Source organism: Sus scrofa, chromosome 1 (genome assembly GCF_054392235.1).
Source record: "Sus scrofa isolate SSC_HxYL_T2T_F1_AM1 chromosome 1, Sscrofa_HxYL_maternal_Yorkshire_Landrace_v2.0, whole genome shotgun sequence".
Lineage (NCBI taxonomy): Eukaryota > Metazoa > Chordata > Mammalia > Artiodactyla > Suidae > Sus > Sus scrofa.
In genome coordinates, this window is record NC_139383.1 from 177360739 (window position 1) to 177377307 (window position 16569).

At 46.8% G+C, this 16569-nt stretch overlaps 1 protein-coding gene and 2 long non-coding RNA genes across 14 annotated transcripts in view; all 3 read left to right on the forward strand.

Annotated features, from left to right (window-relative positions):
- The window catches only part of CORO2B (coronin 2B), a 143382-nt gene that overhangs the window by 79880 nt on the left and 46933 nt on the right, over nt 1-16569 (forward strand). The window lies entirely within an intron of this gene.
- On the forward strand, nt 669-8758 carry LOC146406878 (uncharacterized). Its single transcript, XR_014817585.1, has 2 exons — nt 669-1099; nt 4019-8758. It is a non-coding gene; the product is annotated as an uncharacterized LOC146406878 (long non-coding RNA).
- On the forward strand, nt 12299-15664 carry LOC146406879 (uncharacterized). The gene is made up of 2 exons (XR_014817587.1): nt 12299-12860; nt 13140-15664. It is a non-coding gene; the product is annotated as an uncharacterized LOC146406879 (long non-coding RNA).

The following is a 16569-nucleotide window of genomic DNA, read 5'->3' on the forward strand; positions in this document are numbered from 1 at the left end:
AACCCACAGTTCTTAACCCTGCTTATGCGCTAGAATCACCTGGAGAGCTTTTGAGGGTCTAACATGTCAGCTCTTTTTGAATCTCACCTCGAGTCCCATAATGTAAGTACAGTTATTCTTCCCATTTTACAGATGAAGAAACAGAGGCTTGGAGAAGTCAAGTAATACCTTCAAGACGATACAGCACACAGTGGCAGAATTTAAAGCCAGGGCTCCCCTAGCCTCATGCCAGCCCACCTTGCAGAGGGATAGAGCAAGATGGGTGGCTAGATGTGCCTTGTATTATTATCAGTCATTTGATCATCTCCAAGGATTTCCTTGAATGTGAATTCAGCTTCTGTGATGTGCCGATGCCTCATGTATTCATCTTTTCTGGAAGACAGGAAAGCGGGCATTTCCTAGACAGGGGAAGCTTCCTCTCTGAAGGACAGAAGCAACCATTTCAGTCAGCAAGGAGAGAGGGTGGGAGGGGGTGTCCTGGAGCAGGCGACCACACAAGAGAGCATTACTCCTTCAGTCGTGGGGCGTGCACTGGGCATTCAGCCCTGTGCCGGGAACTGGAGACCCAAGTAGCACTGGGTCTTGTCTCTGAAATGTGCAGAGGGCATCCCATTGGTGGGCCAGCAGGTGGGAGTTCTCTGAGAGGGTCCTGCCCATGTCTTGCTCAAGGGACCAACTCCATGGTACATGGAGGGAGCTATTGAACATGTCCATCTTAACTGCCTCCTGCCAGTACTTCAAAATGATGGGCATTAATTGCATTCTCCAGCAACTGAAGTCTCTAGTTAATTTATGTTCAGATTTAGCTGCATATAATATAAATAACCCAATTCGGGGCTTGGGATGCTGGGCTTGGTCTCAAGAAAGAGGTCCCTCCTCCCCCCCATATAAAGCCTGCGGCCTTCTCTCTTTTTTTTGCCTTTTTCTGTGGCCACTCCTGAGGTTCCCAGGCTAGGGGTCTAATCAGAGCTGTAGCCGCCGGCCTACTCCGCAGCCACAGCAACGTGGGATCCGAGCCGCATCTGCAACCTACACCACAGCTCACGGCAACGCTGGATCCTTAACCCACTGGAGCAAGGGCAGGGATCGAACAATCCCAGTTGGATTTGTTAACCACTGTGCCATGATGGGAACTCCCCCTGCGGGCTTCTCTTTCCCCTTCCACATCTGCTTAGTCTCAACAACCTAGTGGCAGAAAATGTCCCTGTGGGTCTTGGGGCTGAGGTGCTACCTTGTCCTCTCTCAGCCCGATCACTGTGGCCTCATCTTGCCTATTCTCCTGTCTCTGGTATTCAAGGGTGGAGACCTAACCAGGACTGGGCAGTTGCCCCTGGTCTCCCCAGCCCTACAGGGTTGGGTGGTGGCATTGGGCTGGGGGAGAAAGGTAGCCAAATCCACAAGACCTCTCAGTGAGGAGAGCAGAGCCCTGGAACAGGAGAGCAGCACAGAACAGAACTAAGAGATCAGGTTCTAGAAGCAGACGGTCCTTGCTTGAACCTCTGCCTTGCCACTCGGTTGCTGTGTGACCTTAGGTGAGTCACTTAACCTTCCTGTGCCCTAGTTTTCCTTTCTGTAAAATGATGGGGTTGGACCACATAATCTCTGGAATTCAGTTTCGCTCTCACATCCTGTTCCCTTCTAACACCATTTTATGCAAATATGTCCTTATTCATGTGCTGGTAGGCACTGTGCAGAATATAGGAATGGCTCGTTCTCATTCCTCAAGGCCCATCTCAAATGAGGCCAGCTCCGTGAGGCCTTCCCCACCCCAATACCCATCGGAGGCATTTTATGTCTATCGCTAAAAGTCCTGTCTACATGATTCCTTCTTTATCAGGTGGTTGGTCCATCCATGTATCGATCTATCCACCCATCCAACTGCCCACCTACTCACCTATCCATCCATCCACGCACACACCCACTCACCCATGCATCCTACAAATGTTTATTGAGTGCCTGCTGTTTCTGTCACAGTTCTAGAACTGGGGATGCCACAGTAAACAAGACCATGTCTCCAGCTGCATGGATTTTGCAGTCCAGTTAGCTGCCTTGATTAGCCTGAGAGCCCCTGAGGGTGAGGCCGTGTCTGATTTGTACAGGGCCTGCACACAGCATGGGGCCAGCCGGAGCCCAGGTCTCAAGACACCATGCCCATCTCCCCAGCTCGGGTTTTCCCTCTGCTGGTTCTGGGAGCCCATCCCCTCTAGGCCCCAGAACAGTGCAGTGCCCTGCAGGGGCTTCCCAGACGGAAGGGGGGCCGCATCCTCCCCTAAAAAAAACCTTAGAACATTATTGCCTGACCCAGCTGCTCTGACTCTGGCATTGAACCCAGACACGGGCAGACCAGTTAGCTCCATGACTCACGGTATGTTTGAGGCCTAACATTAAACGGAGGGGGCAAGTGCCCAGCTCAGTGCTGAAGACTGTAATCAAATCTGACTTTTTTTGCTCACCCAGAGCCTCTGCTTCCATTCCAGATTTCTGTATCTGTCTCCTCAGCAGCTCTGTGCTTCTCAATCCTTCTTTCTCCCCTAAAAAAGCCCCAAATCTTCATCCCTGCTCCCCTCCGCAGAGAGGTCTCCCCTCTCCTGAGGAATTCAGAGAGCCTTTTCCAAATCCATTTTTCAGATCTTTCCTCAATCGGGCTTTGTTCTTCTAGCTGCCTTCTGCTTTGTGCAATTTGCATCTCAAAGCCTGTGACAGCCTGCGTGTATAGTAACTGACTTTGGAAAAGGGGGAGAAGGCGCTGGAAAGAGAGACAAGTCACAGCTTCCTTCCATTTGTCTGAGGCCTGAGATTGACAGCCCCGCTTGGTGTTTTTTCCTTTTTTGGAAGAATGATGGCTTATTTTGGGGGAAAGTGAAGGCAGGCTTTTTAGCAGAAGTGGAAGTGTTGCTCCCTTATTTTACTTCTCAGTTACGGGATGGGGCCTCCTCTCTGGATTGGAGGTACATGGATCAGGGATGCAACCTGGCTGGTGGGGATCCTGGGGTCAGAGTCCATCCCTCTGCTTTGGGGCCAGGGCTTCCGCTAGCTTCATTCTTCCCTTTCCTAGTAGAGCCAGTGAGGCTGGCCGGGACAGGGACTGGTTCACGAGGACTCTGTGAACTCAGGCCATGCATACTACTCTGCCCATAGGCACCAGCCCAACTCCAGACCAGTGTGCCCATTAGCTTGGTCTCGTCCCCATTTTTCTTCTAAGGGCTGGAGACTCTGCCCCTGTAAAAATCCATCCCTTAGCTGGGAACCTAGGCACATACCCTCTCTGTGCCTCATTTTCTCTATTTGTGAAATACCATTGGTGCTTGTTTCTCAGGTGCTGTGATGATTAAATAAGATGCTGTGTCAAGCAGTTAGCATGTCAGCCTGGCACATAGTGTGTGCTCTGGATGCAGGAGCTTTGGTGATGCCAAGGACTTCACCCATCCCCTCCTTTCCTCAGTCCACCCTGGCCCAGAAATTGCCCATGGGCTTCTGAGCCCACAGTCAGAAAACGGGGAGGCTTGTCTTTGGCCTTCCTTCTACTGTCTCAGTTGTCTGGTACAATCCCTGAGCATTCTTAGCAGAGACCGCCTACCCTGCCTAAAGGAGGAGGCGCCCACAGGCCTCCAGGGGGGCACAGTGATATAACTGTACCAGGCTGAGTGCCTGGAGGAAGGGGATCTGGGGAAGAGCCGGGGCCTGCTTTGATGCCCTGATCAGGCACCTCTGCAGTCAGCCTGCTGGTCTGGAGTCCGCCTCTCGGCCAGGATTAAAGGAGATATGGCATGCAGCGGCCTACTATAGTGTCTGGTGTACAGCCATGCTCAGTAAAGCCACTCTGTACTGCTTCTCTTATTACAACTACTGAGTGTGCGATTCTGTGCCCTGAGCCTGAGGCCACATGATCCTCACAGCCCATACCCCCCTCCCTGGTACCCCAATTCCAATCTCACAGGGACACAGTACAGGAGTCAGAAGAGACTGGAGAGATCCTGGCACCAAGAAGAAGGGTCTTGGAGTTCCCTTCATGGCTCAGTGGTTAACAAATCCGACTAGGAACCATGAGGTTTTGGGTTCGATCCCTGGCCTTGCTCAGTGGGTTTTGGGGATCCGGTGTTGCCATGAGCTGTGGTGAAGGTCGCAGACGTGGCTCAGATCCCGCATTGCTGTGGCTGTGGTGTAGGCCGGCGTCTATAGCTCCTATTCGACCCCTAGCCTGGGAACCTCCATATGCCGTAGGAAAGGCCGTAGAAAAGACAAAAAAAAAAAAAAAAAACAAAAAAAAAACAAAACAAAACAAAACAAAAAAGAACAGCCCCTGTGTATTTTCCCAGGAATCCTTGCTCTCAGCCACTTCCCAGAGCCCTAAATCTGACCTACTAAGGTGTTGGTGACGACAGTGGCTTCCTTTACCAAAGGCGTTTGCACTTGGTTAAGGTTACAGGGAGTTTTAAGGAGACCAGATGCTTAAGACCCAAAGGAAAGTGTTGCTAACAGTGGAATTTCACAGCCTACAGGGGATCTGTTCACTCAAGGCAGCCATCCTCATGCCCTGTTCTGTAGTTTCAGAAGCTCCCTCTTCCTATGTCCACGGGCTCCCACATCTCCTGGAGCAAAAGTGGGGTGTGGGGAGTGGAATTTAGGTGGCCTGCTTGAAGCACAACATCTCCCTGGGGCCCAGTGGGGCCCCGAGGCCTTGGCCAAGACCCCTACTAATTGGCCCCATTTTTTAACTGCTTCCAGGACAGTGTGTTTTAGTGTCTCCAGAGAAACTCCAGGCCTGATTTAGTCCTCAGACTGTTTCCTTTTCAAGTCAGGCTTCCTCAAGTCCTTACCCCCAGCCCCAGCCCCATCCCCATCCCAAGGCTCTGAAAGAGCCAGGACATCTTGATTGGGATGGGGTGAGAGAGCTCACAACACTCAGCCTCTTCAGACAGGAGTCTGCTCTGAGGCATCAGCTAGCATGACGCTAGCCTGTCCTCCCTGCTTTCCTCTCTACTCAACCAAGACCTTGATTTTAGTTGCTAAGCAACCTGTGCCTAAGTTTCCAAGTGGGTCATCCCTCAAGTGAACGCAGGAGGGGGAAGGCAGGGGTGGCAGTGCTTAGAAGTCTGCCTTTTGTAGATGGAGACACTGAGGCCCAGGGAGGGCAGTGGACTTGGTCAAGGTTGCACAGCTAGTTAGTGCCCCGTGTGTCAGATGATCAGTTGGGGCAGCAGACTCTCAGGATCCCATTCCCCTCTCCCCACCCCCACCAAGAAAACCACCCAGGCGGTGGCAGCAACACCTGAAGGACTTTTCATGAGAGGCTTCCATCCACCCAGACAGGGAGGCAGGATGCCCAGTGATGAGGCATGAAGGCTCTGGCATGGGCTGGCCTGGATTTAAGTCCAAGCTCCACCTATGCCTATGCCTCAGTTCTGTCATCTGCAAAATGGGAGAAATGCTTAGTCTCAACCCCAAGACTATTCTGGGGATTCAGCGAGGTGTTACATAAAACCTGGGAGGGTGATTGGCACAGAGCAAGCCTCCCTCTGTGTGTGGGCTTCCCACCTGGGGTGCCAGCCCCCCCCCCCCGGGCTCACTCCTTTATCTCAAGGGAGTTCAGCCTCCATTTTATCAGGATTATGAGGTTACCTATCTAGAACAAAAGTTTTCAGACTTTAATTTTCAACCGTGGAACGTTTTGTTCAAATAAAACAGGTTCTTAGCTTCTGAGGACAGCAGGATAGACCCCTTTGGCTCTTTGGAGAAGCCTATGGACTCCTTTGTGGAACAGTTTTTAAGTACATGCAATAAAATATATAGGACTACAAAGAAACCAATGTTATTGAAATTTAGTTATCAAAATGAACATCAGAATTACAACACAGTAGTTAGTCAATGTGCTTTTTTCCCCCTTTTTTGACCCCCTTACTTTTACCCAGAGGCATCAGAGTTCATAGTCCAAAGTCCACAGTACAACCAATTTAACAACAACATTCCTGTGTACTCAGTTTTTCTTCCTCCTACCGCAGAGCTTTGGAAAAAAGAAGGTGTCTGTGTATTTTTCACAGCTAAGAAGCAGCAGTGTGTATCTGGGTGTTCGCAGTAAAATGAGACTAAATGATCAAAGGCAGTAGAGCATTTTTTTTTTTAATTTCTTTTTTGGCCACCCCATGGCATGTGGGGTGACTGGGCCAGGGATCAGGTCCGTGCTACAGTTGTGACACAGCTGCGGCAATGCCAGATCCTTTAACTCGCTGTATCAGGCTGCGGCTCGAACCTGTATCCTGGTGCTGCAGAGACACCATTGATCCCGGTCCACCACAGCAGGAACTCCAATGTGCTTTTATATCAGTGCATTAAACAAATAACATGATCAAGTGGGCAGTCTTATCAGTACTGTAATTTCAAAGCAATGATGAGCATAAACAATATTTGAGATCGCAGTAACAGGATAAGGCAATCCGAAGATATCTGTGATTCTACTGATGAAAAAGTTACAGGTTTAGTTAATGCTTCTGGGGTTTGTTGCCACGTTTACGAACAAAGGACATACTAAATTTCAGTTAGAAGCTAGTGAAAATACAGATGTGATTTTTCTCCTAGCCAAGCTCACAGACCTCCTAAAGGGTCTATGGACCCAGGTTAAAGACCCCTGAAAATAAAATCACAGGCAGGTTTTAACTGGATAAAATCAAAACAAGCACAACTGCTCCGGTGGAAGCTTGTTGGGGCAGGGGAAGTGAAAGCTGCCTGAGCACCCCTTTACCCCGTGAGACGCCCCCAAAGCCTAAGCTTTGCTGGCAGTGGGGAAGCCTGACTTCTCTGCCTGGTTCTTTGTGACCTTGGGCAAGTCCTTTCTGGGCTTCACTTGCCCCATCGGTGAAATGACATGCCAGACCCGTTGTCCTCTGAGGTCTTTGCTGTCCAGCTCTCATGTGCTGGGAGTCTGTGTTTCTCCTCCCCTGGAGACAAAGGCCTCAGAAGCGAGGGTCTGCAGGAGCCCTGGACCAGGGAGAGGGAACAGCTGGGGCCAGGCTGGCCGGCTCCCAATTGTTCAAGGGAGGAGGAGGAGGAGATGCGCGGTGCTCTCCAAAGTGACAGCTGGGTGAGCCTGGCTGGGGGCCTCATCCTCGCCTGCCATCTGTGCCTCCTTCCAGAGTGGGGGAGGGGGGTGTGGATGGGGCCCGAGGCCAAACAACAACCTGGTTGGGAGGGGGAGGGGCTGCCCGAGAAAGAGCCAAGGAAGAGCCTGGTTGCTTACTCTTGGGTGCTTAACTCTTTCTGCCCTCCCTCTTCCCACCTCCTCTTCCAGAGTTCTGGACAGGAGTGTACACAGCCCTGGTAGGCTACTTCATGGCTGTGTGACCTTGGACAGCTTACTCAACCTCTCTGAGCTTCACTTTCTTCCACTGTCCAATAGACATCATTCCTCAGACTCCTCATTGGAGTGGGAATGGGGTTTAAATAACACGGAGTAGATCAAGTACCCCAACACAGTGCTGCTGACAGTGGTAGGTACTTCCTGTGTGCTCAGTGCTACCAGCCATCCCCACGGGCTTGCACCTGAGACAATGAAAACCCCTGATGGTTGGAATGCAACACGGAGGACCCCCAGTGAGACAGGGCCCAGGTCTGGGGGTGCTCCCTCCTCCTCAGACCTGGGGACTTAACTTCATCTCCTCCACACCTGTGCTCCAGTTCGTCCCTCCTCTGGGCTGCCCTTTCTCAGCAATATCCACATGTAGAAAATCTTACCTACTTGGAATAACATCTATTTATTAGTATTTCTTTTCAGATAGTTAAAATCTTCGTGTAGTTTAAACTTCAAGAGCAGAGGACGTACAATGAAAAGTCTGCCTCGCACACTTAGCTTCCAGTTACTCCATTCTTCTACCAGGAGGCAACCAGTGCTCAGTTTCTCAAATGTCTTTTCTGAAATATGTATATATATTCACACACACACACAAACACACACACATGTCCCTTTTTACACAAAGATGGCATGCTACTTATGTTGTTCTCAGTGTATCTTGCTTTTTTATGTGTAATTATATATCTTGGAGAGATATGTAATTCATGTCAAATACAAAACATTTCCTTGTCCATTTTTACAGCTACACAGGATCCCCTTGTTTGGATGCACCATCATTTGTTGAGCCATATATTGCCTACTGATGTGTGTCTAGATTGTTTCCAAACTCTGTCACACACAGTGCCGCAGAGACTAATTGTGGACACAACTTGTTTCACATATCTGTGGAAGAAATTCCTAGAATTTGAATTGACGGTTTAAGAAGCATGTGATTTTTCCCAGGAAACACACACACACACACGCATAACCTACTCAGTGGAGAATTTCTTCCTGATATTGTAGTAGGCAAAGATAGGTTTGTAGTAGCTTACGGATCCAGCGTTGCCAGGAGCTGTGGTATAGGTCACAGTTGCAGCTCCAATCCGGCATTGCTGAGGCTGTGGTGTAGGCTGGCAGCTATACCTGCCCCCTAACCTAGGAACTTCCATATGCTGAGGGTGCAGCCCTAAAAAGACAAAAACAGGAGTTCCTGTCGTGGTGCAGTGGTTAACGAATCCGACTAGGAACCATGAGGTTGCAGGTTCGATCCCTGGCCTTGCTCAGTGGATTAAGGATCTGGCGTTGCTGTGGCTGTGGTGTAGGCTGGCAGCTGTAGCTCCAATTAGACCCCTAGCCTGGGAACCTCCATATGCTGCAGGAGTTGCCCTAGAAAAGGCAAAAAGACAGAAAAAAAGACAAAAACAATAATTATAAAAACAACTGATAAAATTAAAAACTTTTGCTCATCAAAAGATACTATGAAGAAAGTGAAAAGACAAACCACAGACATGGGGGCAATGTTTGCCAGGCATATATCTGACAAAGGACTGGTACTCATATTATATGACTGAATTTTAAAATGGTCAGAAATGGGAGGACAAGATTTAAATAGGCATTGCATGGAAATGGATCTCTAAATGGCCAATTAGCCTGTGAAGGGTGCTCCTTTCTCAGTAGTTTTGCCTCGCCTTTTTTCAAGACTGAGGCTAAAAATCTCTTTACAGGTTTAGGGCCTGTTTGCTCTTCATTTTTGTGTGGATTGTTTTTCTCCATGCTGTGCCCATCATGGAGATGGGCACAATGCAAATCACATCATGAGTTATTACTATACACTCAACCAGAATGGCCACCATTTAAAAGACTGACAATGCCAAGTGTTGATAAGGAGTAACTGGAACTCTCCTGCTTTTCTGGTGGGAGTGTAAAATGTTACAGCCACTTTGGCAAACTGTACTGCAGTGTCTGATAAAGTTAAGCAAATGATCAAGCAATCCCATTTATGGGTTTATACCCAAGAAAAATGAGTACATATATCCACACACAGAGAAAGACCGGTAGAAGGATGTTTGTAGCAACTCTATTTATAATAGCCCTAAACCAGAAACAACCCAAACATCCCTCAGCAGGATAAACCAGTTGTGATAAGTCATAAAATAGAACAGTGCACAACAATAAAGAAGGAACAACCTCTGATACCCACAGAAGCAATGATGAATCTTTAAAACGTTCAACAGAAGAAGCCAGACACAGAACAATATACACTGTATGATTTCACTTGCAGAGTTCAGAAACAGGCAGAATTGATCTGTGGCATTGGAAGTCAGAATAGTGGTTGCATTTTGGGTTAGCATGAGGAAAGCTTTAGGGTGATGGAAATCTTGATTGCAGTGGTAGTTCCATGTATCTGTGTATCTATGTACAAAATTTAAGAAATTATACAGCTATGGTCTCTGTATTTTATTGGGTGTAAATATACCTCAGTTAAGATGTTCAAGTTAAGAGAGAAAAGGTATGTGCTTTTGAAATCTTGATAGATACTGACAAAATTGTCTTTCATTGGGGTTATAACAATATATGTTCTCACCAGCAAAGTATACTGGTGTGGGTTTCCCTACCCCTTTGAAAATGAAATATTACCATACTTTTAAGATTTTTGCCAAGATGGTGGGTGGGAAACTTTCTCAGAGTAGCTTCAACTAGCATTTTTATCAAAAAATGATGTTGAAATAGCTTTATATGTTTAAAATCTATGTGTATTTCTTCTTTGTGAGAATTGTCTCTCCATATCCTTTACCTATTTTTTTTTCCCTATGGGGTAATTGACTCCTTTCTTATTGATTTAAAAAGTTCTTTGGGAATCCCCGTCATGGCTCAGTGGAAACGAATCTGACTAGCATCTGTGAGGACGCAGGTTTGATCCCTGGCCTCGTTCAGTGGGTTAAGGATCCAGTGTTGCCATGAGTTGTGGTGTAGGTCGCACCCACAGCTTGGATCTGGTGTTGCTGTGGCTGTGGTGTAGGCCAGCGGCTACAGCTCTGATTCAACCCCTAGCTTGGGAACCTCCGTATGCTTTGGGTATGGCCCTAAAAAGACAGAAAAAAAAAAAAAAAGTTCTTTGTATATTAGGAAAATTAGCCCTTTGTTTAGGATATGTGTTGCAAATATACCTTTCAAATGGTGCTTTTTGTACTGGAGATTTCTTCTTTTAAATTTCAAGAAGTCTAATTTAGCAGTCTTTTCTTTTTTTTTTTTTTTTTTTTTTTGTCTTTTTGCCATTTCTTGGGCATATGGAGGTTCCCAGGCTAGGGGTCGAATCGGAGCTGTAGCCACCGGCCTATGCCAGAGCCACAGCAACGCGGGATCCCATCCGAGTCTGTGACCTACACCACAACTCATGGCAACGCCGGATCCTTAACCCACTGAGCAAGGCCAAGAATCAAACCCGCAACCTCATGGTTCCTAGTTGGATTCGTTAACCACTGCGCCACGACGGGAACTCCTAGCAGTCTTTTCTTTTATGGTTTCTGGATCTTGAACTGTGGTTAGAAGGTCCTTTCCTTCCCTTAGGTTATAAAGTAGTCTTCCTACCAGGCCTTCCAATACTTTGATAATTTTATTTTTACATTTAAATCTTTGCTTTAGTTGAAATTTACCTTGGTGTAAAGTATCAGGGATAATGCAACTTGATTTTTTTCTGTGTGGTTATCCAGTTTTCTTAATACTGCTTAATGAAAAATTCATCTTTCCTCTACTGATTTGATATGCAGTTTTTACTACACTCTACATTTCTGCATGTATTTGGATTTATTTATGGACTGTCCATTCTTTTCCACAGATCTGTCTATTCATGTACCAATGCCACAATGCCATATTTTTAAGGTTTTTTAAATATGTTTTAATATCAGTAAGATTATTCGTATTGTCTTTTCTCAAATATTAGCTGGATCTTTCTTGCTTGTTTATTTTAGTATTTAATTTTAGAATGTGTTTATGTAGATACCGCTGTAAAAACCATCTGTTATTATTATTGGGATTATGATAAATCCATTGAATAAAGAATGAAGAGTGGGCAGCCTTATGATATTGAATTTAACTACCTATGAACATAGTTTACTTGTTACAGACTTTCGTGTCCTTTAGTAGTGTGTTAAAATTTTCTTCACATTGGAGTTCCCTCTGCGGCACAGTGGGTTAGGAATCCAACTGTGGCAGCTGGGGTTGCTGCAGAGGTTCAGGTTCGATCCCCAGCCTGGCACAGTGGGATAAAAGGGTCTGTCATTGCTGTAGCTGCAGCACAGGTCCCAGGTGCAGCTCGGATTCGATCTTTGGCCCGAGAACTTCTGTATGTCATAGGTGCAGCCATTAAAAAAAAAAAAATTTTTTTTCTCGTAGATCTTATATATTTCTTATTACAAGTATTTAGCTTTTTTCCTTGCTATGTAGGGCCCTGATCCCATTATATCTGCTAACTGGTGCTTAAATATTTGAAAGCCATTGGTTTCTGGACATTTTTTCATTCTGCCATGTTCCTAAATTTGCTGATCATTTACAGTATTTTTTTCAGTGGTTCTCTTGGGTATTCTAAGAATATTGTCTTATCATTTATGTGTACTGACAATTTTACCTCTTTTTTTAATAGTTTTTAATACCTGCAGTATCTTTTTCTTTTCTAATTGCATTGGCTAGTACCTCCAAGAAAATGTTAAATAATAGTGATGTCATATTCCTGATTTTGACAATGACATGTCAAATACTTATTAATTAAATACTTTGGGTTGAGAAAGATAGCCTTTTTTCCACCAATATTTTATTATGAAACTTCTTAAACACCCCTGAAAGTTTAAATAATTTTGCAGTGAACACCACCTAGATTCTACCATTAACAGCTTACTATTCTTGCAAAACTGGGTGCCCCATTTGTTTAAGGTAGGGAAGGGGCTTCAGACTGAGAGTTTCTTGGGGATATTCTGTGCAGCTGGCACAGGACTTGGCATATGCTAAGTTATCATCCAGTGCTCAGACGTACTGAAAGTGAGGCCACAGGCAGCTTAGTGCCCTGCTCAAGGTGTCATGTGATTGTCAGAGGTTGAGGGGAGCTGAGATTTTAGGACACGAGTTGGGTGGGATGGTGCTGATGATTGTCAGAGGTTGAGGGGAGCTGAGATTTTAGGACACGAGTTGGGTGGGATGGTGCTGATGTGAAAAGCAAAGGATGACAGTCTCCCCAACCCCCCAGTGTTTGAACTTCCACAGGTAGGGAGGGGGCAACAGCATTTCCAAGAGACAGTCTCTTTCCTGACAGCTGGTGGGAATTTCCTTTTTTCCTTTCTTTCTCCATCTCCTGCTCCTACCCAGCTGACCTCTTCTGGCTGAGCCCCAGACAAAGAAAGGGAAGTGGACTGAGAACATGCTTCCCTCCTCCCTGAATGAGCTCTTCCTGGACAGCTGGAGTGGGCAGCCAGGCAGGGGTGTGGGGCTGTGGGGTAGGGGGTGGGTAAGGAGGGGGCCGAAGGAGCTTTGTGTCTCTCTCAACTCCATGGTGGACAGGAGGCCTCTCCATTGTCGTTTTTCATTTATATAATTGCAGTCACCTCCTTGAGTTTTACACACGCACACACGCGCGCACGTGCGTGCGAAAATAGTATGCAGCTTTATGGTCAAGAAGACTTGGTCCAAATCTTGACACTGCTAGAAACTAGCTGTGTGACCTTGGGTGAGTTGCAGCTGTCAGCTCCTCCTCAGGGTCCTGAGAAGATCCCCAGTCACAACGGCAGTGCCAGTCTGAGTAGCAGACAGGCACTGGGGTCCTTGTCTCCAGTTTCACCCCTCTTGAATCTTCCCTCACATTCCCTCCCCTGCTCCGAAAGCTCTCAAGGCTTCCCCTCCCTTTCCCAGCTGCCTGGCTCCGCAGACTCTCCCACCCCTCCTTGGGGCTCACCCCATCCTCCATGTCAACCCTGAACCCTGATCTTTCCCACCTCCGTGCCCTTCCCCTCCCCTGCCTGTCCCCTCCCACCCCCACCCCCTGCACACTCCAGGGCACCGCAGTGGGGAAGCCTCCCACAGCCACTGTGCTTCTCCCTCTGGTCTGCCACCTGCTTCTGCTCATACCCATCCCTGCCACATAGAGGGACCCCGTCTGTTTTCACACCTGTTCCTGCTACTACCTGCTGGGTTCCTCATCTTTCTATTCCCAACAGCCAGGGTTCCTCTGGGATACTAGGCTGAGATCTTTTCAGATGAGGAAACCTTTTGAAGCTCAGGTTGGTGACAAGTCTTGGCCAGAGCCTCAGGTCTCTCTGGCTAGAGCTTTGAAACTAAGACCCTGGACAAGGGATGTGACGGTGAGGTCCTGTGGACAAGACAGGCTTCCGGCAGATCCCAACCCGGCTGCCCACAGCCATTCCCCCAGGTGGAGAGTCATCCTCCTTGGGTGTCTGGGAGAAGTAGCCCATGAACCACATTGCACTGGGGTTCTCTGCTCTCCTACGTGCTCCTTCTCAGCCTCAGTTTGCCCCCTTTGTGACACTGGAGAGTGTGCTGAAGCCTGGGTCAAGGTGGCATTGCCTCACTGTGCAAGACGACTGCAGAAAGAGCTCATTCTGTACTGGCGGGGAAGCAGGTGCTGGAAAAGGAGAGACACTTCAGACTAGTTAGGTCTGTCTCTCTAAAAAGAATTAGAATATGTAGCCTTGAAGTCATAGGCTTCTAGACTTAGAATCCTCACTCACTTACTTCCTAGCTGAGCTTTAGACCCTAAAATCTTGGATTTCTCATTTATAAACTGGAAGTAACAGATCCTACCTGGCAGGGTTGGTGTGAAGACAATAATCACTCATACCTATTGAGCATGTGCAGTGGGCCAGAGACCATCCCTTGTCTCACTGAATGTTTATAGCAACCCTGTGAAACGGGGGCTGCCCATTTTACAGATGAGGAGACAGGCACAGGAAAGCTAGGCACCTCACCTGAAGTCACTCAGCTGGAAAATGATAGAACCAGAAGAAAACAAGGTGATGTAGGCCAAGACGTTAGTAGTACCTGACACACGGTGAGCCTCAGTCAGCAAGATGGCCTGGGTCGTCTGCCCCCCAGAGTGCCCTGACTTGGCAGTCTGCAGGCATGGCTGGCAGTGGGAAAGGAGAGCGGCAAGGAGAGCTTACAGGAGGTCAGAGAACCTTCTGGATCATGCATACACTGCAGGAGGGTGTACAGACAAGGTCCCTGTTCTCAGGAGCTGCATAGGCCAGTCACAAACAATACAGGGGCACAGATAATAGACAAGAAAACAATCTAGTCTTTTAAGATGATTTCAGACAGGGATAAGTGCTGTGAAAAAAACAATAGCAACTCAGTAATGCAATAGAGACTTGGGAGGAATATATAAGATGGTCAAGAAAGATCTCTCTTAAAACTTGGATGGGAAGGCACCAGTCATATAAAGACCACAGGGAAAACTTTCTTAACCAGAGGGAACAGCATGTGCTAAGACCCAAGGCAGAAAAGAAGGAGCATTGTAAGAGAGCAGTGGGAGCTGCAGCTGAAGAGATAGGCAAGGCTAGTTACCCAGACCCCTGGAGATTTTACAAACGAGTTAGGATTTTCACCTAAGTGAAGTGGGAAGCCGTTGGAGGATTTTAAGCTCAAGATTGCCTCTTAATCGAGCTGGCAAAGAAATACACGTAATACTCCATCCCTTAGGAAGCCTGAGATAGGACTTGACCTTGAGAAGCAAGGCACCTTGTTTGTGCTTGGATAGAAGCTGGTTTGCATCAGGGTGTTTAAAATCTATGTGGTACCTCTGCCAACCTACAGAGGGGTGGACTCCCTCATGGGAATCATAACAGGGCCTCTCTCTGGCCAGGGCAAAGTGGGTATGGTAGATTTTTCTGGCCTAGTGGGTGGATCATGTTCTCTGAAAGAAATTGCAGCACTTTATATAAACACAGGAGTGGGCCAGGGCCAGGAGAGTTAAAAAGAGGGACCCATTCCCATGACTGCCCCTGACTTGTGATGTATCACTGGGTGGCCCCACTTTGAGAACAATGAGCAAAGCTATCTCAGAGCTAGCTATAATTCTCTGCCCCTGGGCAGGAATAAATCTGAACTTACTGGAAAGACATTTCCAAGGGTGGTTCTTTGGGCTCAACAAAGAAAGCCCTGTTTCCTGATAATAAAAAGATAATTTATAGATAACCACCTAGGTATAGAACTGGAGAGGTACCAAGGAACAAAGTGGAAATGTTTAGAATCGTTCATTTTTATAGATGAATCAAAAGTGGAAAGGGACAATAAATGTGAAGACGAATTAAGCAAAGAGCTCTTATAAATCATTAAGAAAAAGACAAACATCCCATGAGAAAAAATGCTCGTACCTCATGGAATGAGGTAATTCACAAGCAAAGAAATGCAAATGTCCAATAAGCAAATGAGGACATAATCAACCCTACTAGACATCAAAGGCTTGCAAATGAAAACAATGTCATATTTTTTCATCTAAAAATAAGCAAATTAAAGATATTGCAACATCCTGTGCTGTCAGAGGTATGGGGAAACGGTCATCCTTCTGAGTTGCTGATGGGAATAAAAATTAGTACAACCTTTTCGAAGGACATTTAAAAATCATAACAAAAGCATTTTTTAGTGCAGTCTTGTTAACCCAGCATTTTCACTTACAGGAATTTATCCTTTAAAAAAATACAAATGTGGGCAAAGATTCCACCGTGTTAACCATAGCCTTTTTCAAGTATTGGAAATTATAAACCTCTTATGGATCTAAAAGTAGAGGAGTGTTCCATATCCTGTGGTACAGCCATACACTATGAAATACAATGCAGCCATTAAAAATGGTGATGTCAAAGAATATTTAATGTCACAGGAAAAAACCAAAACTCCCCAGCTAGGCATCAAATAGAGCTGATAGCAGTTCCCATTGTGGCTCAGTGGTAGCAAACCTGACTAGTATCCATGAGGATGCAGGTTCAATCCCTGGCCTTGTTTAGTGGGTTAAGGATCCAGTGTTGCTGTGAGCTGTGGCGTAGGTTGCAGCTGTGGCTCAGATCTGGCATTACTGTGGCTGTGGCGTAGGCTGGCAGCTAGAGCTCCGATTTGACCTCTGGCCTGGGAACTTGCATATGCCACAGGTTCAGCCCTAAAAAGACAAAAAAAAAACAAACAAAACAAAACAAAAGACATAATAGTAGTTAAGTTGCTGAAACTCGGCCTCTGTCTGCAGGTGCCGAATACAA